Below are 19,789 nucleotides of genomic sequence, written 5' to 3'. Positions count from 1 at the left end.
CATATACGCGCTCGCAGCATGAAGAGTTATTGTCGACAAAGTGGTTTTGCAAACCGCTCTGGCATCTCTAATGAAGTATAAATTGATAATAAATTAAAACTCTGGAGGGGGATCAAGAAAAAACCTCCTGTTGTCGCTTGCTGCTGATGAAAGACTTAATTATGTAATCTCATTTTCTTTCAGTGAGCAGAGGAGACACAAGAGGAGACACAAGAGGGACGGGGAGAGCAGGCTCACTGACTTACTACATACACGGTGAACTGTACACAGGCTAAAGGCAGGCTAACAAAACCAAGCTACATCTCAGTTTACAGATTGTCTGGAGATGCTAGGAAGCAGAAAATCTGTAAAAACATTTAAGTTATTACTGATGATACTGTGAAAACACTTTGACTCCAAGCAACCCCCGACAAGCCAAGCATACAGGTGCAAACCAGACCGATGGGAGCAGGAAACCACAGCGCCTCTGGCTGATTCGAGGGGCACAAATGACACGGATCCTCTGAGGGTTATAGAGTAAGCTTGGTTTATACTTCTGCTTTGACCCTGTGACCCTATTTGACCATTCTTCTGCATCAATGTGTCGCCATCACTGTGTAGGCCCAAAAGTATAAAGCAGGCTTTACTATCGACAAGTATCTCCTCCAACCCCCTTCCAAATATCTGACCAAGCTGCTGACCTTCCATAATGATGCTATGGGGACTCTGATCAGATATGGGATGACTATAGAACCCCCCAAAAATTCATAATTAAATAAATAAAAACAATAATTTAAAATAAATATCATTTTGATTAATGATAGAAAAAAGGGCATTATTATTATTATTATTATTATTATTATTATTATTATTATTATTATTATTATTATTATTATATTATTATGAAATATGTTTTATTATTCTCTAATATCAAATTATTAAAATTAACTACTTCATTTTGATTATTTTAAAGATTTAATACTTTTTTTAATGACTTTCTGGTTAAAATTCCAAGCTATTATAAAATCAAAAGAAGTTTACAATTATTTCAATAAAAACAACTTTTGAAATAAAAAACCATATTGATGAATAATAGAAAAATATGTAATATGGTCATTAAATTGTGAAAAATAGCACCATAATTAAAAAATATGTTTTATTATTTTTTAAATGTCAAGACATTATAGTTATATATTTCATTATGACTTTTTTTTTTACAATTTAATACTTTTTTTTTTAAATGACTTTGTTTTGAATTCCAAGCTTTTATAAAATAAAAAAGTAATAATTTAGTTAAAAATCTAATTTAAAAAATTCTACAAAGTCAATTTTTATTTTGTAATGTCCTTTAAAGGCCAACGTGGAAAAAAAAACCAATATTTTATTAAAGCTTGAAAAATGAAATTGTTGCAATAATCATTATGAAATATTGAAATAATTTGATATTAAAGAAATATATATATATTTTCACAATATCATTGTCTTTTTTCACAATTTAATGGCCATATTATATACACTTTCTTACTTTTGTTTTATTGATTGCTGCTGTGACTCCTGAATTTCCCCTCGGGGATAAATAAAGTATTTTCTATCCATCTATCTATACTTGTTGTTTATCAAAATGTTTTTATATACTAAATTATAAATCTTTTGGGGTTCCAGAGATGGCAGCCTGGTTTGGCTTTTTATGTGTTCAGTATGAATCGAAGATCAACAAAATGCTCAAATGTGCTATGAAAGTGACAGGTAAGAAAAACAACTAATGAAAACAAACTTTTCAGGAAAAATTGGACTTGGATACAAGGCAGCCAAATGATATCTTCAAATCACCAAAACAATAAGACATGAAAAACATTTCCACAAGGTGTATTAATTTTTTAAAGTTGGACCACAGCCCATCTGGAATGACTGGAGAGCTAGATTTTTTTGACCTATTCTGCAGCCAGTCACCAGGGGGAGCAGTTTTCGTGGCGACCTCTTGTAAAGCAGTGTCGGGATAGACACACCTGCATCCTTGGGAGAAACTGAGAGATATATGTCTCAGGATGGCACAGAGAGATTTATTTTTTAGAAAGGAGCAGATTATGGGGGGCATAGGTCAAGTCCCACCATAGTCCTGGGAACCAGTGAAAGGAGGGGATAGGTTTGACGACCAGGGGGACAATGGAAAGGCTGCACAAGTCTACACCAGTGAGTATTTCTGTGCATCTTTCTATCACTGTTTAAACATAAATAAAGCACGACATAAACTCTAACATGATAAGGGGGAATGTCCTTCATAGAAAGGTTTATTGTGAGACTGATATTTCATTATGAGCGTAGAAAGTCTGCTCTCACTTCCTCTATTTACCTCTCAGAGCAGCTCTCTGGATCTCCAGCTGCCACTGAGGGAGTTGTAACCACATTAGTCTGACTCTGACAAGGCCGTTCTTTCAACACCAGTGAATTACCTCCATTCATCAGCCGCGCTGATAGCCCTGAGCTTTTAACAATTACTCCTCGCTGCACTGTTAAATCTCGAACCTTGAGAGCAGCTGATGAGCTGCTCCAAATAGACTTTTCCTTTTGACGTCAGGCCTTGGCACTCGATGATAGGAGTGGGACGTTTTATTTAGTGGAAATACAAGAGCCGTTCAGCGGCAGACAGCTGCTGGCAGGAGGTTACCGGGCTTCCAGAAGATGGATCGTTCAGCTCGGAGACCACCGCCCTTAAACCTCTCGACTCCTCTCTGAATAAAAGCAGCTTTGATGAAATCCCATCACACACTCAGAGCAGATCCATTTATTCACCTGACAGTTACTATCTTTTCTCCTGCTTTATTTCCTCTCACTGTCGTAGAAAGAGGTCATACAGTAAAGAGTACTACGGCTCACATTTATCAATGGACGCCTGTCTTCACATCCACATTAAGACGTCTAAACAATCTATTGTTTTCATCCTGTTAAATCTAAACAAGACAGTGTTTGAGATATTTAAAATATGGAACATCGAGGTGAAACGCCCTCTCTAACGTCTCTCTTCAGTCTCTGCTCTCAGGTAGATTTTCTCCATTTGAATTTCTCACATTTTGTTAAAGCTGCATCCAATTAACAGCCCTTCGTTTTCTGCCAGCGTGACTCACTCCTCTCTCCAAATATAACCTCAGCTTTCAGCACCGTGCAGAGGAAGACTTTGACACTTCTTAACACAGCTTCATGCATGCAAAGCAGGGATCTACAGTCGTGCTGCTGCTAACCATTATCCCAATCAGTTCTTCTTCATATTTCTTTGTTAAAACACTCGATCACGACAGTCCACTGGGATGTCTTTGAGTGTCAAGTTTCTCTGACAAACAGTTAAGGCTTAAAGATATCAGAAGAGTTGGATTTTATGAAGGTTTTGCTGGAAAAAAAATTGACTATAATGATTTATCAGATCACAAAAAAGCAAGATAACTCACATGATGAGCAAGTATATGAAAAACCCCAGACTACACCTTCAAAGCATCATCTGGAAGACAGATTCTGCTTAAGGGCTCAGACGATGGAGTCAAACTCAGACTGGTTTTAATGTTTTTTGAGTAAAGCCCTGAAAATTTATTCAGTATTATAGCGAGAGCTGTCACAGGTTTTCGGCCTACACCTGTGATCACAGGCTTCATATCAGCAACACTTCCTGCCACGGGTGTCTAAAAAGACAACACAGATCTGCATCATGGAGCAGCACCATAGAGCAGCAGAGCATCATGTTTAAGAATCACCAAGGAGAGGAAATTTACTGTTTCTTCTACAATGAAGACAAAAAAGTGTTTAAAATTCTTGACAAGGAAAAATCTAGTGAATAAATATAAACAAGAAGTTTTTGTGTTTATTAAGATGATTAGATTGTACATGTACATTGTACATTCTGAATTTCCTGAGGGAACCCTCCCAAAGGATTAATAAAGTTCCTATCTAATCTAATCTAATCTAATGTGATATCTAACTTGTTTTCCTGTTCTTTAAATGAAGAATTTGTAATGTTAAAAATTTAATACATTTGCAAAATTTTTCAAGGAAAGGAAATTTTAAAAATGTGCAAAAAAAATGAAATTTCAAAAATTGGGACAAAAAATGTTTTAAAACATTGGAAATAGTTGAAAAAATTCCAAAGTAAAAAAAAAAATTGCAAAAGCTGAAGAAATTATTAATTAATTAAATTATATATATATAATGATATTTGCAAAATCTTTTAACTCTTTGGGTCTTTTTGGCTAAATTTGAAAAAAAAAAAAAAAAAAAAAGTCCAAAAAATTAAAATCAAAGACTTGCAAAAAGTTTAAAAACTACAAAAATCTAAAAAAAAAAAAAAAAAAAAAAAAACAGTAAACAGTTTAAGAAGTTTTCAAAAAAATAGTTTAAATAATTTGAAAAAATGCAGAAATTATTAAATTGTAGGAAAAATATGGACTTCAAAAAATATCAAAAAAATGTGCAAATCTTCTTTTTTGCTTTTTTTGAAAAATATGAAAAATAACAAAATTAAATAACTTGCAAAAATGGAAAAAAAATGCAAAAATCACCTAAATAAATTTGAAAGCTTTATTTGAAAATATGATGTAGATTTAGTTCAAAAAAATTTAACACATGATTTTATTTTGTGTCAGTGTCCTTAACCTTCACTACCCTCTGTAGGGAAAACAAAATTCTTCATTTTGATAATATTTTTTGAAGCTACATGCAAAGGAGTCAAAGAGCCGCATGAGACAGTTGGTTTTGTTACTGTTAGCAAGAAAATATACAAAATAATCATTTTAAAGTGACTCAGCAGCCTGGACGAGATGTTCAGTCGCTTCAAACTCAGACTAATAAATACTGTGAGTGGGCTGCAGGTATTTTTTGAGTTTGTGAGACACCTGAGGTGATCCCACTGCAGCAGAACAGCTCTGGAGAGTGTCTGCTCATTAAGAGAAGCTCAGTTTGTTATTATAACACATAGCATGACTTTATCAATCCTCTCAATCAGTGGTTCCTAAAGTGGAGGTCACAAAACACTGATAGGAGGTTTATCTAATCTAGATCCATTAGCCTATTCACATCTGGTTTGGCTTCTTTCATTATGAAAATCATTGGTCACTTTAGATGGTTTCTGTGCATGACTTCCTGTCCTGCTCGACCTGCTTTTTGTGAAACTGACATCTCCAGCATCCTGCATTTCTGTCAGTGAGTTATAGTTGAGTCTACAGATTTTATTAACTCAATCTTTAGATTTCACTGACAACAAAAAAGAAATGTTTCTGTTGTTTCCCTGAGCAGCAGTTGTGAGTTGCTGCTCATCTTTTCTTCACTTCCTCTCACACAGTGAATCAATTCTTGATGCTCTTTTGACAGCACAGACGCTGCAGTGAGCGGGTGTGAGCACGACCGGCACGAGTGTTGATAGTTTTCACACTCGTGTGTGAGAAAGGAGAGGGAGAGGGAGTGATAGATGGGGATGATTCGGTCAGTGCTGAGTCCTCAGAGCTGCAGATGGCTGATAATGTCATGCAGCGTTGAATTAATTTCACTTGACATCTCTGATTTCTCGTCATAGAGCCTGCAGGAAATTTCCTCCTCTGATAGATCGTCCCCGTGGCTCGGCACGGCTCAGATCGAGACAGAAATGTAAAGAGCACATAATGTACAGAAACAGATCACTTTTAATTTTCTTTATGGTTTATTGTGTTAAGATCTGACTTTATAAGCTGATTCTGTGGATGGCTACTGTAAGCTGAGCTGGAGAGTCCGTCCTGCTCTCCTGTGCCGGGTCAGCACTGACAGCCCACACGCTCCCTCTGTTTGAAGACTTCCCCCACAAGACTCCGTCAGCAAACACCCACGCTCATAATGAAGCTCTGTGTTAGCTCAGAGCGCAGCAGGAGATCACATCCAGCCAGACGCTCGTTCAGATCTGCTCACAGAGGTGGAAAACAGAAGCAAGGCAGCTGTCTTTATAAATATACATAACCTGGGCTATAGGAGGCTGTCACTCCACAGAGCAGTGGCAAACAAGCTGTTAAAAGTGCTGACAGAAGAGCTTCCTCTCAAGGAAGATGTTGTCCATTAGGGGGCGGTGTGAGGAACATGTGTCAGGATGTTTTATGGCAGGATTAGGATTGTTTTTCATATTCTGACAATTCTGATCTACAAACTACATTTTCACCCAAATATTTCTTATCCTGCATTCTGAACTATTTTTGTGCTCCACATTTTGCCGTTTCTGCCACCAGAGCTATGGAAGACCAAAACTGCCAAAATAAAAAATAAACAAAAATGAAAATAAAATTAAAAAAGAAATAATAATAAAAAATATACATAATAAATAAATAAATGAATAAATAAATATGTACTTATATATTAATACTTTATTCTATTTTCACATTTATTTATTAATTTATTTTCACTTTTATTTATTAATTTATTTACTTATGTATATATTGTTATTATTATTATTTAATTTCCACTTGTATTTATTTTTAATTTTGGCAGTCTTGGTCCTCCATACAGAGTCTCCTATAGTAACTCTGTATGTCCACCAGTTGACAGGGATAGGAGGGTTACTTTAAAAATGCGATCCAGTACAATTACAAGTTATCTGTTAAAAAAATGTCATCAGTAACTTACTCTAAGTATCACAATAGTAATACACCTGATTACTTTGGGTTACTTTTAGATTACTTTAATACCAAACATGAACATTAAGGCAAGAAATGCTGTTTCAGTTGAACACAAAAACATATAAAAAATATGAAAAAAAAAAAAAAAAAAAAAATATATATATATATATATATATATATATATATATATATATATATATATATATATATATATATATATATATATATATATATATATATATATATATAATTGATTGCATAATTTGTAATCTAATTAATCTAATTAATCGCATTTTGATCTCATATCTGCTTACGTCCCCAAATAAAGAATCTGAGTTCTAGGACATTACAAAATTGTTGTGCATGACTAATCAAATGAAAACACGAAGAAGAGACGATTTGCAAATTAACATTTGTTTTCAATCGCCAATGTTAAAATGTCTGTTCACTGCCATTGACGTCTATGGATGTCAATTTAGTTGCAACAGTTTACTGCGTCTATAGAATTAAATTATGTTTAAGCAGGGGGACGCTAGGTCTGGTGGAGCTTGTCAATCAAAATCCTGCTCGTAAACTACCGTGGGTGAGAGCGGTGTGCTCTTTGGATGAGAGCTCAGCATGGATATGAGGAGAAGATGTGAGATGACAGAGACAAAGTGAGACGCTGCAAGTCAGAAAAGTTCAGGTAGCTCACGCTCCGACTGAGGATGTGTTGCGGTAGTTCAGAGAGAAAGTGCGGCGCCATCGTGAGAAAAGACAATGGAGATCATGGAGAGGATCAAAGGATGGAGCACCCAAGATGACATAGAAAACAATATTATTTGGGTCTTGAAAGATCATTCAAGATGCTCTGAAAATGACTGGCAGCTAATGAGTTAAAGTGACAGCACTAGTTATTTCTGTATCTTGATGACGTAACGCTGCTACATGTAATCTGTTACTCCCCAACCCTGCCCATCGACCAGCCTTTCTCATCCATCATTTTCCTATTAGCTGCTCTGGTCTGAGCCGCCTGGGCAGTCCTGCTCAGTGTGTGTGTGTGAGGAATCCATCCATTATTCATGTCTTGTTTTCTGGCCACAAGGACAGAGGTGCCAGAGCCTCCTCGTCCCTCAGCGGTGATGTATTGATGCTACAGAAAATAAAACTCCTCTCACTCCAGCCTCTGTCCCATTCCTGCTCATCTCCACCGACCACAGGGCGACATCTGCACAGAGCCGCGCAGGAAGTGACAGTTTTACTCAGCTGCACCATGTTCCTGTGTGGCTCCAGGCCCATTAAAGCTAAGGACAGAGAGGAGGGGGGCGATGATTGGTCGTTGGGCCCAGTGGGTCGTGGCTCCTCCCTGGCTGCAGAGTCCCCGTTGGGAGAATCTACAGCCTAACATGAGTCACTTCGTTGTTCCCCTGCTCCGGCTCTGGGTGTGCACCGTCACCCTGGTGGCACCGAGGCGGCTAGCAACACCATGTCAAACACAGTGACGTCAGCTCTCTGCATCCATTTTGGCTGTGCTCGCTGCGAAATGGACTGAAGAGGAGTCAGACCGAGGGCAGCTGAGAGGTGCAGTTCAGTGTAGCATGTTAGGGAGAAACTGTGGAGCACAAAACAGCCTGGACAGACGGCTCCCATTAGAGTCATCTCCTTCTGTTAGGCTCATTATCATTCTGCACAGCCTGCAGTCATCCCAACATATATTTATACAACTAAAGGGTGTTGATCCAAAGTGATGCAACAAATATCAAACTGAATCCATCATTAAAATGTGAAAACACCAGCATTCATCTATCCTTCTCTATTCTTTAATATGCAGATGATACTCATATGTGCAAGTCTGTGAAGCACACCTGTCCAACTGCTCGTTAACACAAATTTCTAATCAGCCAATCACATGGCAGCAACTCAATGCATTCAGGCATGTAGATATGGTCAAGACGATCTGCTGCAGTTCAAACCAAGCATCAGAATGGGGAAGAAAGGTGATTTAAGAGACTTTGAACTTGGCATGGTTGTTGGTCTAAGTATTTCAGAAACTGCTGATCTACTGGGATTTTAACCCACAACCATCTCTAGGGTTTACAGAGAATGGTCCCAAAAAGAGAAAATATCCAGTGAGCAGCAGTTCTGTGGGACAAAATGCCTTGTTGATGCCAGAGGTCAGAGGAGAATGGACAGACTGGTTGGAGCTGATAGAAAGGCAACAGTAACTCAAATAACCACTGGTTACAATCGAGGTCTGCAGAAGAGCATCTCTGAACACACAACACGTCCAACCTTGAGGCAGATGGGCTACAGCAGCAGAAGACCACACAGGGTGACCCTCCTGTCAGCTAAGAACAGGAAACTGAGGCTACAATTCACACAGCAACACCAAAACTGGACAATAGAAGATTGGAAAAACGTTGCCTGGTCTGATGAGTCTGGATTTCTGCTCCACATTCAGATGGTAGGGTCAGAATTTGGCCTCAGCAACATGAAAGCATGGATCCATCCTGCCTTGTATCAACGGTTCAGGCTGCTGCTGCTGGTGTAATGGTGTGGGGGATATTTTCTTGGCTCACTTTGGGCCCCTTAGTACCAACTGAGCATGGTTTAAAGTCCACAGCCTACCTGAGTATTGTTGCTGACCATGTCCATCCCTTTATGAGCACAGTGTACCCATCTTCTGATGGCTACTTCCAGCAGGATAACGCTCCATGTCATAAAGCTGGAATCATCTCAGACTGCTTTCTTCAACATGACAATGAGTTCCCTGTACTCAAATGTCCTCCACAGTCCCCAGATCTCAATCCAATAGAGCACCTTTGGGATGTGGTGGAACGGGAGATTCTCATCATGGATGTTCAGACGACAAATCTGCAGCAACTGTGTGATGATATCATGTCAATATGGACCAAACTCTCAGAGGAATGTTTCCAGCACCTTGTTGAATCTATGCCACCAAGGATTAAGGCAGTTCTGAAGGCAAACGGGGTCCAACCTGAGACTAGCAAGGTCTACCAAATAAAGGTAAATGTATTTATCTACAGGTTTACATGATGCTAATACCTCTGTGAGGCTGTAGCTTTGCCAGAATTAGGTGCTAACATTAGCACGCTAACATGAAAACAGATTTAGCTGTCTGTCCTGAACAGAAACTGTACTTAAAGCTCCTGTGAGGATTTTTATTTTGCTAGTGATTAAACTGATAAAAATACAGACTCATCTAAATAATATGAAACAGATTAAAAAAAAGCCCATATATGACACTGCTGAACAGGGTAAGTGTCAGAGGAGACGATTCACAGCCTTTGTAAAAAGGTTCAGAGCTTATTACAGGTTGAATTAGAAGTAAAAAATGAAGATGGGTGAGGTTTTGAAGCAGAAAATTATCAACACATGTAGAATATAGTTAGTAAAAGAGTTAAGACCAAATTCTCAGCACTAACATTCACCATCACATCAGGCTCCACAGGTCCTCCTCTGCAGCTCCTCCTCTCTCAGTGAACATCCAGCATAACGCCTTTGCTACAGTTTGTGAATTTCATTGTTGTCTCTACAAGCGTTCCTCTCACTTCACTGTGCATCAAAGTCTGTGTGTTTGTGCAGGAGCTGCAGGGTGTGTTCTCATTACTGCATCAGGCTCAAACTAGCAAACACCAGTTTCTGAAGCAGAGGAGGGCAAACAAAGAGACGCTGTGTGTTACGGCTTCTAGCAGCTTCTTATCTCATAGATACTTTCTTAAAAAGGAATTTAATTTTATCGCAGAAAAACGATAACATGAGACATAATACACGTTAGTGAACATTTTGTTTCGTGAATGTTTAGGTTTCTCTTCAGGGCTTCATTAAAGCTCAGCAAACTATCCGAGTGTCTTTGTCTGGTCTTTATTCTCTTGCAAAACTGAGTGATGCACAGTCGGCAAAGGACAAAGGTCAGTCCCTCGCCTGCTAACACACAGTAAGATAAATAGGATGATATCGAACAGTTCATCTGGAGGTCAAAAGAAAAGCAAAGTTCACAGCACTTCTCTTCTCAAATCAGTCAGATCTCAGCCACTTTCTCTGTGATACAAGACCATGTTTATATTAGCTTAGCCTAGCATACTGTGAAAGAGAGAAAGTGAGGGATGAAATATGTCTGAGTTTCTGTTAAGATAAATAGTTAACTCATATTGTTTTGTTCAGTGAAGGAAACATGAAGAAATAATAACAGTTGTGGTTTAACTGAGGGATGCTAGGCTAGCTGCCCAACAATACATTTAACAACAAATGTCAAAAATCTGCCTAAATGACCAACTAGCATATTTGGTATTTCCATTTTTCTTAAAACAATTTTATCAAGGGTGAAATGAATCCTTTTTAACACCCTATGTTTGATATTTGGGTAGCGTTAGGGCTGTGGCTTTCTTGTCTGCTAGCTCTCCCACCTGGGCGTGCACATTTAAGACTTTTTGCACACTGAGACCGTTTTTTTCGTCCAAATCTTACACACATTAAAAAACAAATTCAGTCCCATGATATGTCAATCATGTTTGCACAATCGATCAGAAACTTTCGTCAGTCATTTTTTTTCAGAACAGGTTTGATTTTTTGCACTTTTTCATATCCGCCCAGCTCGTTTCCAAGGTAGTTTGACTGCTCAGAGACACCGTAGGTTACTTGCAACATCACATATTCACATTTTCTGACATATTTTCTCTACAAATTTTGGGTGATGTTTCGTTGATGAATGAAGACTGGTGTACATGTGTGTGATGGTTTGCTCAGGATCAATTGCTGCGAATTTTAGCAATTGATACAAAATAAATGCATTGGAAGGTGCAAACACCTTTTGTCACATAAACAGTTAGAAATGGTCACTCTTGTTAACTGGCAGCAGAATTACACACTATTAATCAATTCTTTTACTGTAGGCCTGACATGACTAATCGTAAATTGTGTCTAGCTTGCAGCACAGCCATCCACCACTAGCCCCATCTGTGGCTGCTGCTTTAACATTATAACGCTCTACTACCTGGACGTAAACAAACACTTTCCTTTAGTATTTTAAAATCTAGAAAGTGGAGATAAAACTGTGTGGAGTTAAACTAACATCAGAGCTGGGACGATGTGCTTTTCTCGCAACTTTTTTCGATTTGGGGGTACTGATTCGATTCAAGTCGCGTTTCTGCGATACTTCCAATTCTTGCCATTTTTGGTTTGCTTTTAACACCAGACCATGCAAAAAAGTTGAATTAAGATGATAATGTTTACAGACTATATCAGGAGCCATGTTTCTACTTGAGTCTGGGAGAAACATTTCGCCCTCTGCTGGAGAAAAGTGGTAACTTTTTTCCAGACCAGCTTATAAACAAAGACTAAATTGAAGGATTAATTTTGGAAAAAAAAACATTTAATTTTTTTTAGCTTCCACCAGAATTTAACATTATTTAACAATTTGACGACTGTAGGCACGACATGACAGGTTGTAAATTGTACCTAGCTTGTAGCACAGCCATCCACCACTTGCCCTATCTGTGGTTACTGCTTTAACGCTATAATGCTCTACTACCTGGATGTGATCAAACACTTTAGAAAGCAAAGAATGGCGGCATTTTGTTGTGCAGCATGTTTGTTTGTATTTTGATCTAGAATAAAACTGTCACAACTTTCGATTTTGGGGTGCCAATTCAATTTAAGATGCGTTTCTTCAATACTTCAGATTCTTGCGATTTTTGGTTTGCTTTTTTAACACCAGACCATGTGAAAAAGTTGATTGATGATGATAATGTCTACAGACTATATCAGGTGCCATATTTTCCCAAACAAATACACATCACTTGAGTCTAGGAGAAACATTTTGCCCTCTGCTGGAGAAAAGTGGTAACTTTTTCTCAGACTGAAATTAAGGATTTACATTTTTTTTTTGGGGGGGGGGGGGGGGGGGGGGGGATATTTTTTTTTCCAGAGTTCAGAGTTTGAAATTGTAAAACAAAAAATTCCAGTACTTTTGTGAATTGATTTTTTCTTCCTCCCCTTACTAACATATAAAAGATAGTAGGGGTAGCAAAAGGCTGGTGATGCTAGCTCTGCTAGTGCAAACCACACAAACCAATCTGAAGGAGGTTGACCTGCTAACCTGCTGTGTTGAGTTGAGTTTGATTGTGTTCAATTTTCTTGTCTTTAAACAAGGTTTCAAGTTGGAACTTAAAGATACGGTGATCGCTGGTTGGTGTTGATTAGAGTGACACCTGTGGCCAGAATCGGTAGTGATTCTAAATAAAGAGACTGTTTCCTTTTTCTTTACAACATTCCAACTCCAGCATCTGAGATCACAACAAAATCAATCTGAGAAATTATTTTCTTCAAGAAAAAAAGAAAAATGACAGATGTTGCTCCTCACAGCCATATCCAACCTTGAAACCTGTTTTATAACTTTACAAAGAGGGTTTTGGAAAGACAAAACCCAAAAATTTAAACAGCAATGGATATTAATCTGATGCATTGCTCTTAAAAACAGGACACAGCTTTGTAACACCTCTTTGAGCTGTTAATGGAGAGTTATGTGCTTGACACTAATCGCTGCTTCGACCCACCCATCTGGAGACGACAGGGAAGGCCATCGATTTCCTCTCAGTCTCACTGTAAATCTTTAGCTGAGGAGCCATTCAGCCAAAAGCAGATCAGGAGCAGGAAAGGGTGCAATAAAAATGACCTTAAGTCACTGATCTCAGTCTTTAAACTCCCTCATCGCTGATGTTGTCACGGCTCAGTTGCAGTTCATGAGGTGGAGAGCCGTGCTCTGCTGCACCTTCTTTTTTTTTTAACATGTTATGCTAATGTAATGGGCACCATCGCTTCCAGCTGCAGGGAGGGCGAGTTGTAACTTGTGACGGGGGCTAATCTCTGCGGACTGAGCCGAGCGCGGCCCAATCAGCGGGGTAGCAGGCAGAAAATGAGAACACCAAACAGAGCAGCTCCCCCCCTGCTGTGCTCCTCCTTCCTGCGTTCAGCGAGGGCAGCTTTCAGCGTGAGCATTAGCTTCACCTGCAGCTCGGGTGCAGAGTCACTCTGACGCTGCTGAGTGAGGCCTCGGGGCAGAGACACAAACAATTCAACATGTTATTGATCCTCTGCAGGCAGGGGTATTGATCATCATGCATATTATCCCAGATTCATTCACAAATATTTGCCCTGAGGGCGACTAGGAAATGTGTTTAAAAGGCTCAGGCTTCTGTGAGACACAAAAGCATCACTGTCAACATTTAGGAGGCTGATATCTGCAAAGAATTTGTTTTTCATTTATTTAAAAACATCTTGAAATATTAGGAGCTAGCTGAGTTTCTAGATTTCTTTGCGCCTCTTAATGGTAAGTTTGTCTTTTCTCATCTTCAAAACCTTTTTACTAGGGAAACAGATTTTTTTACTTCCGATCTAATCCAATTTTATCATAGTATGTTTTGCTGATACAGATCCGATTCTCTGATAAATCCCATACTCTGTTGGGTGATTCTGTGGTAAATGATGGATCATATTTGTTGTAGGGCTGGGCGATGAACCGAAAATTTACCATTATGGAAATTTACTATGATAACCGACATGATTTTGCCATGTCGGTAAGTTCAGTGTTTTAATAAAAAAAGAAAAGAAAAGTCTTTTTAGTCTGTTTCATCTGGTGCTGGTAGGATATGTTCATTCCTCTTAAGGACGAGGTACAGCGTGTGGAGCCACATGATTCCACCCATCCAGTCTGAACAAGAAGGGAAACAGATGATGAGGAAATGGCTGATGGTTCAAATGAAGAAGCGATTGGCACAGCCGTAGAGGAAGTAACGTCAGTCAAAGTTGATCCAGTTGTGAACACATAAAGCGTGAGTGCCGTGCACAGCACTAGCTGCGGTCTGCCGTCACGGAACTGAAAGGCGCTTACCGCTTAGTGTATCAGTCCGCGCGCACGGCGTGCCAGATATAAACAAACGCAGGTAGTCTGCCAGGACAAAGAGACACGATGAGAACTAGAGCCTTATTTAGCGGTGTTTTTGTGTGAAAGTAACGTGCTGAAAATTCTCTAAATACAGTGTGAATGCAGACCGATATCAGAGTTTTTCGGTGGGAGTCCGTTTATTTGTGTTTTTGGTCAAGTAAAAATTGGCCCCGTCTGAGTGCAGAGGAAACCAGCAGAGGAGCAGGGAGGGGGTGTTAGGTGCAAGCGCCCTGGGCTTCTGCTGCACAAAAACACAGCTGTAGGGGTAATTTCTGCCCTAAACCTTGTGATAGGACCCAACTTGTTCCATCACGGAGTATCACTTTAATGCCCTGACAGTGGCAATAAGCTTTAATTTTGTATTTACATTTTGTAAATTTGATTTGCACTGAATATGTGATTTAACTATTACTGTATAACAAGTACTGATTTAGTGTTTGCATGACAGATGTTATGGCACTTTTGTTCGTATGGCAGAACATTCCAATAAAAGTGCCCTATACACTGCTTTTGAATTCATTATTAGATTTTGAATTTACAATGCAATTAATTATGATTAATCAGGGAAATCATGCGATTAATTACAATTAAAAGTTTTAATCGTTGCCCAGCCCTAGTATACATGGAAAGGAATATATCTCTGGTCTACAGGCGCCGCTATAAACAAACAGAATAGTCAATGGGGCATGCGCAGAAAAACGTAAACGTCACGAGATTTATCAAAGCTGGAGGACGATAGTTTGTTTATGTCGTCCGTCCAGTCTTGAAATTCTGTTCATTTCTTTCAAAGTTTGGATCAAAAACAAACTTTCCGCAGCAGCCCAGTGCTGACGGCTCGCAGCCATTTGTAAAATTGAGGAACGTCTCTAGTTGCGTCTTACGTCATATCTGAGCATGCGCTGAAAGAACGCACCCTGACAACTTTCCGTTTGAGTGGATACATGATACCTCAATCAGTTTGGGGAAAGGAATATTCCACCTCTTTGAAACCGATTAAGTGTCCATTTAGATTGGCACTTTTCTTTCAGAATGAGGTGTATACAAAGGTTATATTCTTTCCGTTTGAGCAAAGAAGCCAAATGCAAGCGGAATATCTGGGTCCATGTCCACGTGGCTACTGTTGAAGACACATGAAAAGAGGATTGGTCCCAATCATGTAACAAAATCAGATGTTATCTGATCCTCCAAAAGTAGCTAGGGGAGACTGGGGACAGTTGCAACACTTTTTTTTGGACTAGTCTCACCAAATCTTTACATATTAAACCTACACCTGTCTGCTAAATGCCCATACCATTTAAAGATGGCTACATATAACATATCAATCAGAATATTAATTTGAATAGAGGAATTCAGAAGTTGCAACTGACCCCAAACCTGGGGACAGTTGCAACACAGTTCAGGGACGGTTGCAACATATATATATTTATGTAAAAAAAAACATTAATTTTTCACTTATTATTCACAGTGTTTTGTCTAAATAGGACAAATACTAATGTTATGACCCAGAGTGGTCTCAAATTTAATTTTCTTTTCTGTACAGCTTTAAGGTATTTAATTAGTTTTGTTTAAAACATGGGCCTACCTTGAGTCAATGTGCAGATGTTACAGAAGCTATAAAAACTAAATATTGCATTTTTGGACAAAACCTTTGTAAATATTAATTGAGGCTCTTCTCTTGGTCCTCTGAGAGTACTTTTCTGCTGGTCCAGTACCCTGCAAGCGGCTTGTTTTTTGATGCCGTGCTTGCAAGATTCTTTTTTTTCTTGTGGAACCTGAACAATGTGGTGTGGCATATGTCAAAGGCCTTGGTCACTGCCCTCGCTGATTTGTCCTCAACTGTAATAATATCTGAGGCTTGTTCCAAAATACTGAGGGGAACCCCTCTGCTAGGGACTCTCTTCCTCACTCTTGGCATACTGAAAAGAAACGGAATACAATTTCTCTATTTAGATGATTCATTCACTATATGACAAGTTTATATGACACATACAACATACAATAATAACTAAGTGCTAATTTTTGCTTAACAAGTTATTTGGGAAATTATTCCGTTTAACATAAGCGTTAGTTTCTCCATATGACTGTCTATTCTGTTCATCATGAGCCATAAAATATATTAATTTTATCTATTTTGAACTAAAAATCTAAAAATATGGTTGTGTGGTCTCTTCTAATATGACTAACCTGATAGCATGGGGACAGTTGCTACAGTTGCAACTGTCCCCATGGTACCAGTCATGACAAAACGCCATGTGCTTGCTAGCCACATTGACATTGACACATGCTCACCATGTCATTTAATAGTCAACAAACAGTGATTCAAACTAGAAAGGTTTGGATTCATTCATACATAAGGTCAGGACAGTACGACAAAAAAACAGGTCGTGAAAAAAGCTACTTCCATACCTCCAAAACAACTTAACTTGATAGAAGCAGGACCAGATGCTCAGTATGGCCTCTCTCTTCTTGGTGGGTAGAGGGTCTAACTGAGCATGTGCAGTGTGAGTGTCATCACTCTAACATGTTTCTGATTGGAGAAATAAGGCTTGTTGCAACTATCCCCAGTCTCCCCTATATCGGGCGCCGATACCGATCAGTATACCAGATCAGGACATCCCTACTTATTACACCTCTGCAGTAAATAATTACAGCCCTAATTGTGTACACCAGCTTCACAAAGAGCCATGTTGAGATGATTTGCTCTCTTTGAGAAGTCTGGTGTTCAGCAACCCCAGCTGGCTGCTGCCTTTTTGGGCCCTGATAATTAAGAGGAAACACCCACCATCTGCTTAGAGGCTTCAGTTAAACACAACACCCACAGCAGGTAAGGTAAGGAAACTGAAGGGACGGGCTGGAGAGGAAGAAATGCAGAATTTGAATTTCATCCTGTTGAGCTGGATGTAACATCATGTTTTTCCTCCAGAGGTGAAGACTGTCAGCATCCTGCAGGTTTGCATCAGTAGCTGCTCCCTTCACTGCCACCCTTCATGTGGGCTGGCTGCATAAATAGCTCAGGAACTGCATCATGGCTGCCACAGGGACAAGGCACCAGACATGCAAACTTTCAAACGCATCACAAAATCTGCACAACAATCAATCCCATCTGTTGTTTCCAGACAGATCTTTCACCTTTCATTCAAACGCTTTCACATTTTCCAAAAACACTGCCCCTCATCAAAGTCTCTGAAGCTTCATCAAACACCGCAAAGAAGAGCAAAATTAGAGGGGGAGGAAAAGCTGCTCATCACTCTTTCTCCATCATATTCTCCCCGCTGGGTTTCTACAAGGTCATTTTGGCGCACGACGCAGGACAGGATACCCAGCTGCACTCTCAGTTTGACGCTCTTTCTCCTTTTCAACGGATTATACTCAACAAAAAACAACAAGAAGGCTTAGAATAACCTCCAAAAAATTCTTTCTACAGCTGGAGCACACATTTAAAAAGCCGGAACTGTTAGGGAGACAAGGGCATCGGTGCCAAAAAGCATCACCAATCTGTAATCGAACACTAAATCGATGATGGGAAGCTCATGAGTGCAGATTCATGACATTAAAACAAAATCACCAAACATCCAACCCTTCCTTGCTTCCTCCCTCCTCTTCCTCAGAGTGAATCCTCTGCGCTTTCATGGATGATGATGATGTCTCTTAACGCGCAAGACCTCCCATCAAGATAAGAGGACTGTGCGTACATTTCGCCAAAAAACGCGTAAAGAATCGTCAAATTCGTGCAACATTTCTGACAAATTGTCAACATTCTTCCTCAAAGGTCGAGTTGTCCCTTGCGTCCCCCTCGGGTGCAGGTTTAGGGGTCATCGCGTTGCGCAGCAGAGGCCTATTATCACATTTTTAGTGCAGATGAAAGTCGAGTCGTGTGAGAAGGACACGCACATCATAAAATGTCAATTCCTACTTGGATGCTCGGGTGGAAATGACAGCATCAGCAGGGACAATTGGCTGAATTAACGCATCAACAGGAAGATTAGGATCAGATTACGCGCGTAAAGAGGATTATTTGTTGTCTTACCTTTAAAGAGGTTAAAGAGGGAGGGTCTGCGCCTTTCAGGGGGACCGGAGCTGGGATTTTTCCGAGCAGGGAGTCACCCCGAGTACCTGGAGCAAAAAGGTCCTGTGTGTGTCCCTGTGATGTACACTGACGTAGAAGCAGAGCTGAACCCTCCCTTCCTTCCTCCCTCCTCCGCCCCCTTCACTTACTACACAACATCCCTCTTGGATGGAGACACCGCCCCCTCCTCCTCTGCTCCCATCCCTCCTCCAGCAGACACCATTCGTCTCACAGAGGAGAGGGGGGTTTGCAGAGCTGCTGCAAAAAGAAAAACCTTCTAAGGTTGATAATCTCCTCCTTATTGATTGTTTTATTTGTGCAACTTTTAAAAATCCCACCCTCCGTCAGAGGATGCTCTCAGGCAGGTGTGGAAGCCGCGCTCTGCGTCCACATCCACGCTCCGCGCCTCACACTGTGATTTGCTCCATATGCACCCAATGGTTGGTGCAACGAACTGTGCAAGACGAGCCTCTCCCGGCACGTGCTGCGGCTCGTGCCCATAATTGGCCATGTTAGGATAGGAGAGAAATATTACAAGGATGCCCCTGGTGGAAAAAAGTGAAATCCTGTTAGAGACAGAGATGACTGCAGTGTTAGTGACATGTGGAGAAATCACGACATGAGAAGCTTCTGCATCATGTATCAGACAGGAAGTCCTCACCTGAGGTGTTCAGGTAACAGTTTTCATCAGTCACCAGGTCTGACAGCTTATACTTCTTTTTGTCTGTCTTTCTTGGCTTCCTCAGGATCCACTTTGCACACTCTGGTTGCTAATTTGAATCACTCTGAGATGAGGTGGAGTTAATAAGAAAATACTGAACCAAATCACAACATGAGCCAAACACCAGTTAGAGCAGAAATTAGATTTTGTTTTAGTGATTTCTGTAAAAATCAGTCACTTAGTGTGCTCAAATATCCTCGTCCCAAAATCACAGACTGATGAAATCACAGCTCACCTCTCCGTGTCCTGCTTCTGACCAAGGAAAATGTTCTCCATTAGAGGACAATATGAGGGAATATGTCAGGATGTGTTTATGGCAGGAGAAGGAAGGAAGGAAGAAAGGTCAGAGGTTAAAGGGAAGGAGGATTGATGGTATGGAGAAGAAAGGAAGGGATAAAGCAAGGGAGAAAGGAAAAGAGGAAGGAAAGAATAAAGGAAAGAAGGAAAAAAGGTCAAAGTTTGAAGTA

General features: G+C 39.8%; 1 protein-coding gene across 1 annotated transcript in view; it reads right to left on the bottom strand.

The window, feature by feature from the left end:
- The window catches only part of sv2a (synaptic vesicle glycoprotein 2A), a 69,781-nt gene extending 51,061 nt beyond the window's left edge, over positions 1 to 18,720 (bottom strand). The window contains exon 1 of the mRNA XM_074683395.1: positions 18,563 to 18,720. The gene's annotated coding sequence lies outside the window, so the exon portion shown is untranslated. The remainder of the gene's footprint in view (positions 1 to 18,562) is intronic.
- Positions 18,721 to 19,789: the final 1,069 nt, after the last annotated feature.

This window comes from Halichoeres trimaculatus, unplaced genomic scaffold (assembly GCF_033239565.1).
Source record: "Halichoeres trimaculatus isolate MK-OKI-2021-1 unplaced genomic scaffold, fHalTri1.1 fHalTri1_scaffold_12, whole genome shotgun sequence".
NCBI classification, from domain to species: domain Eukaryota; kingdom Metazoa; phylum Chordata; class Actinopteri; order Labriformes; family Labridae; genus Halichoeres; species Halichoeres trimaculatus.
The sequence above is the reverse complement of the archived record's forward strand: the minus strand, read 5'-3'. Positions and strand labels throughout refer to the sequence as shown.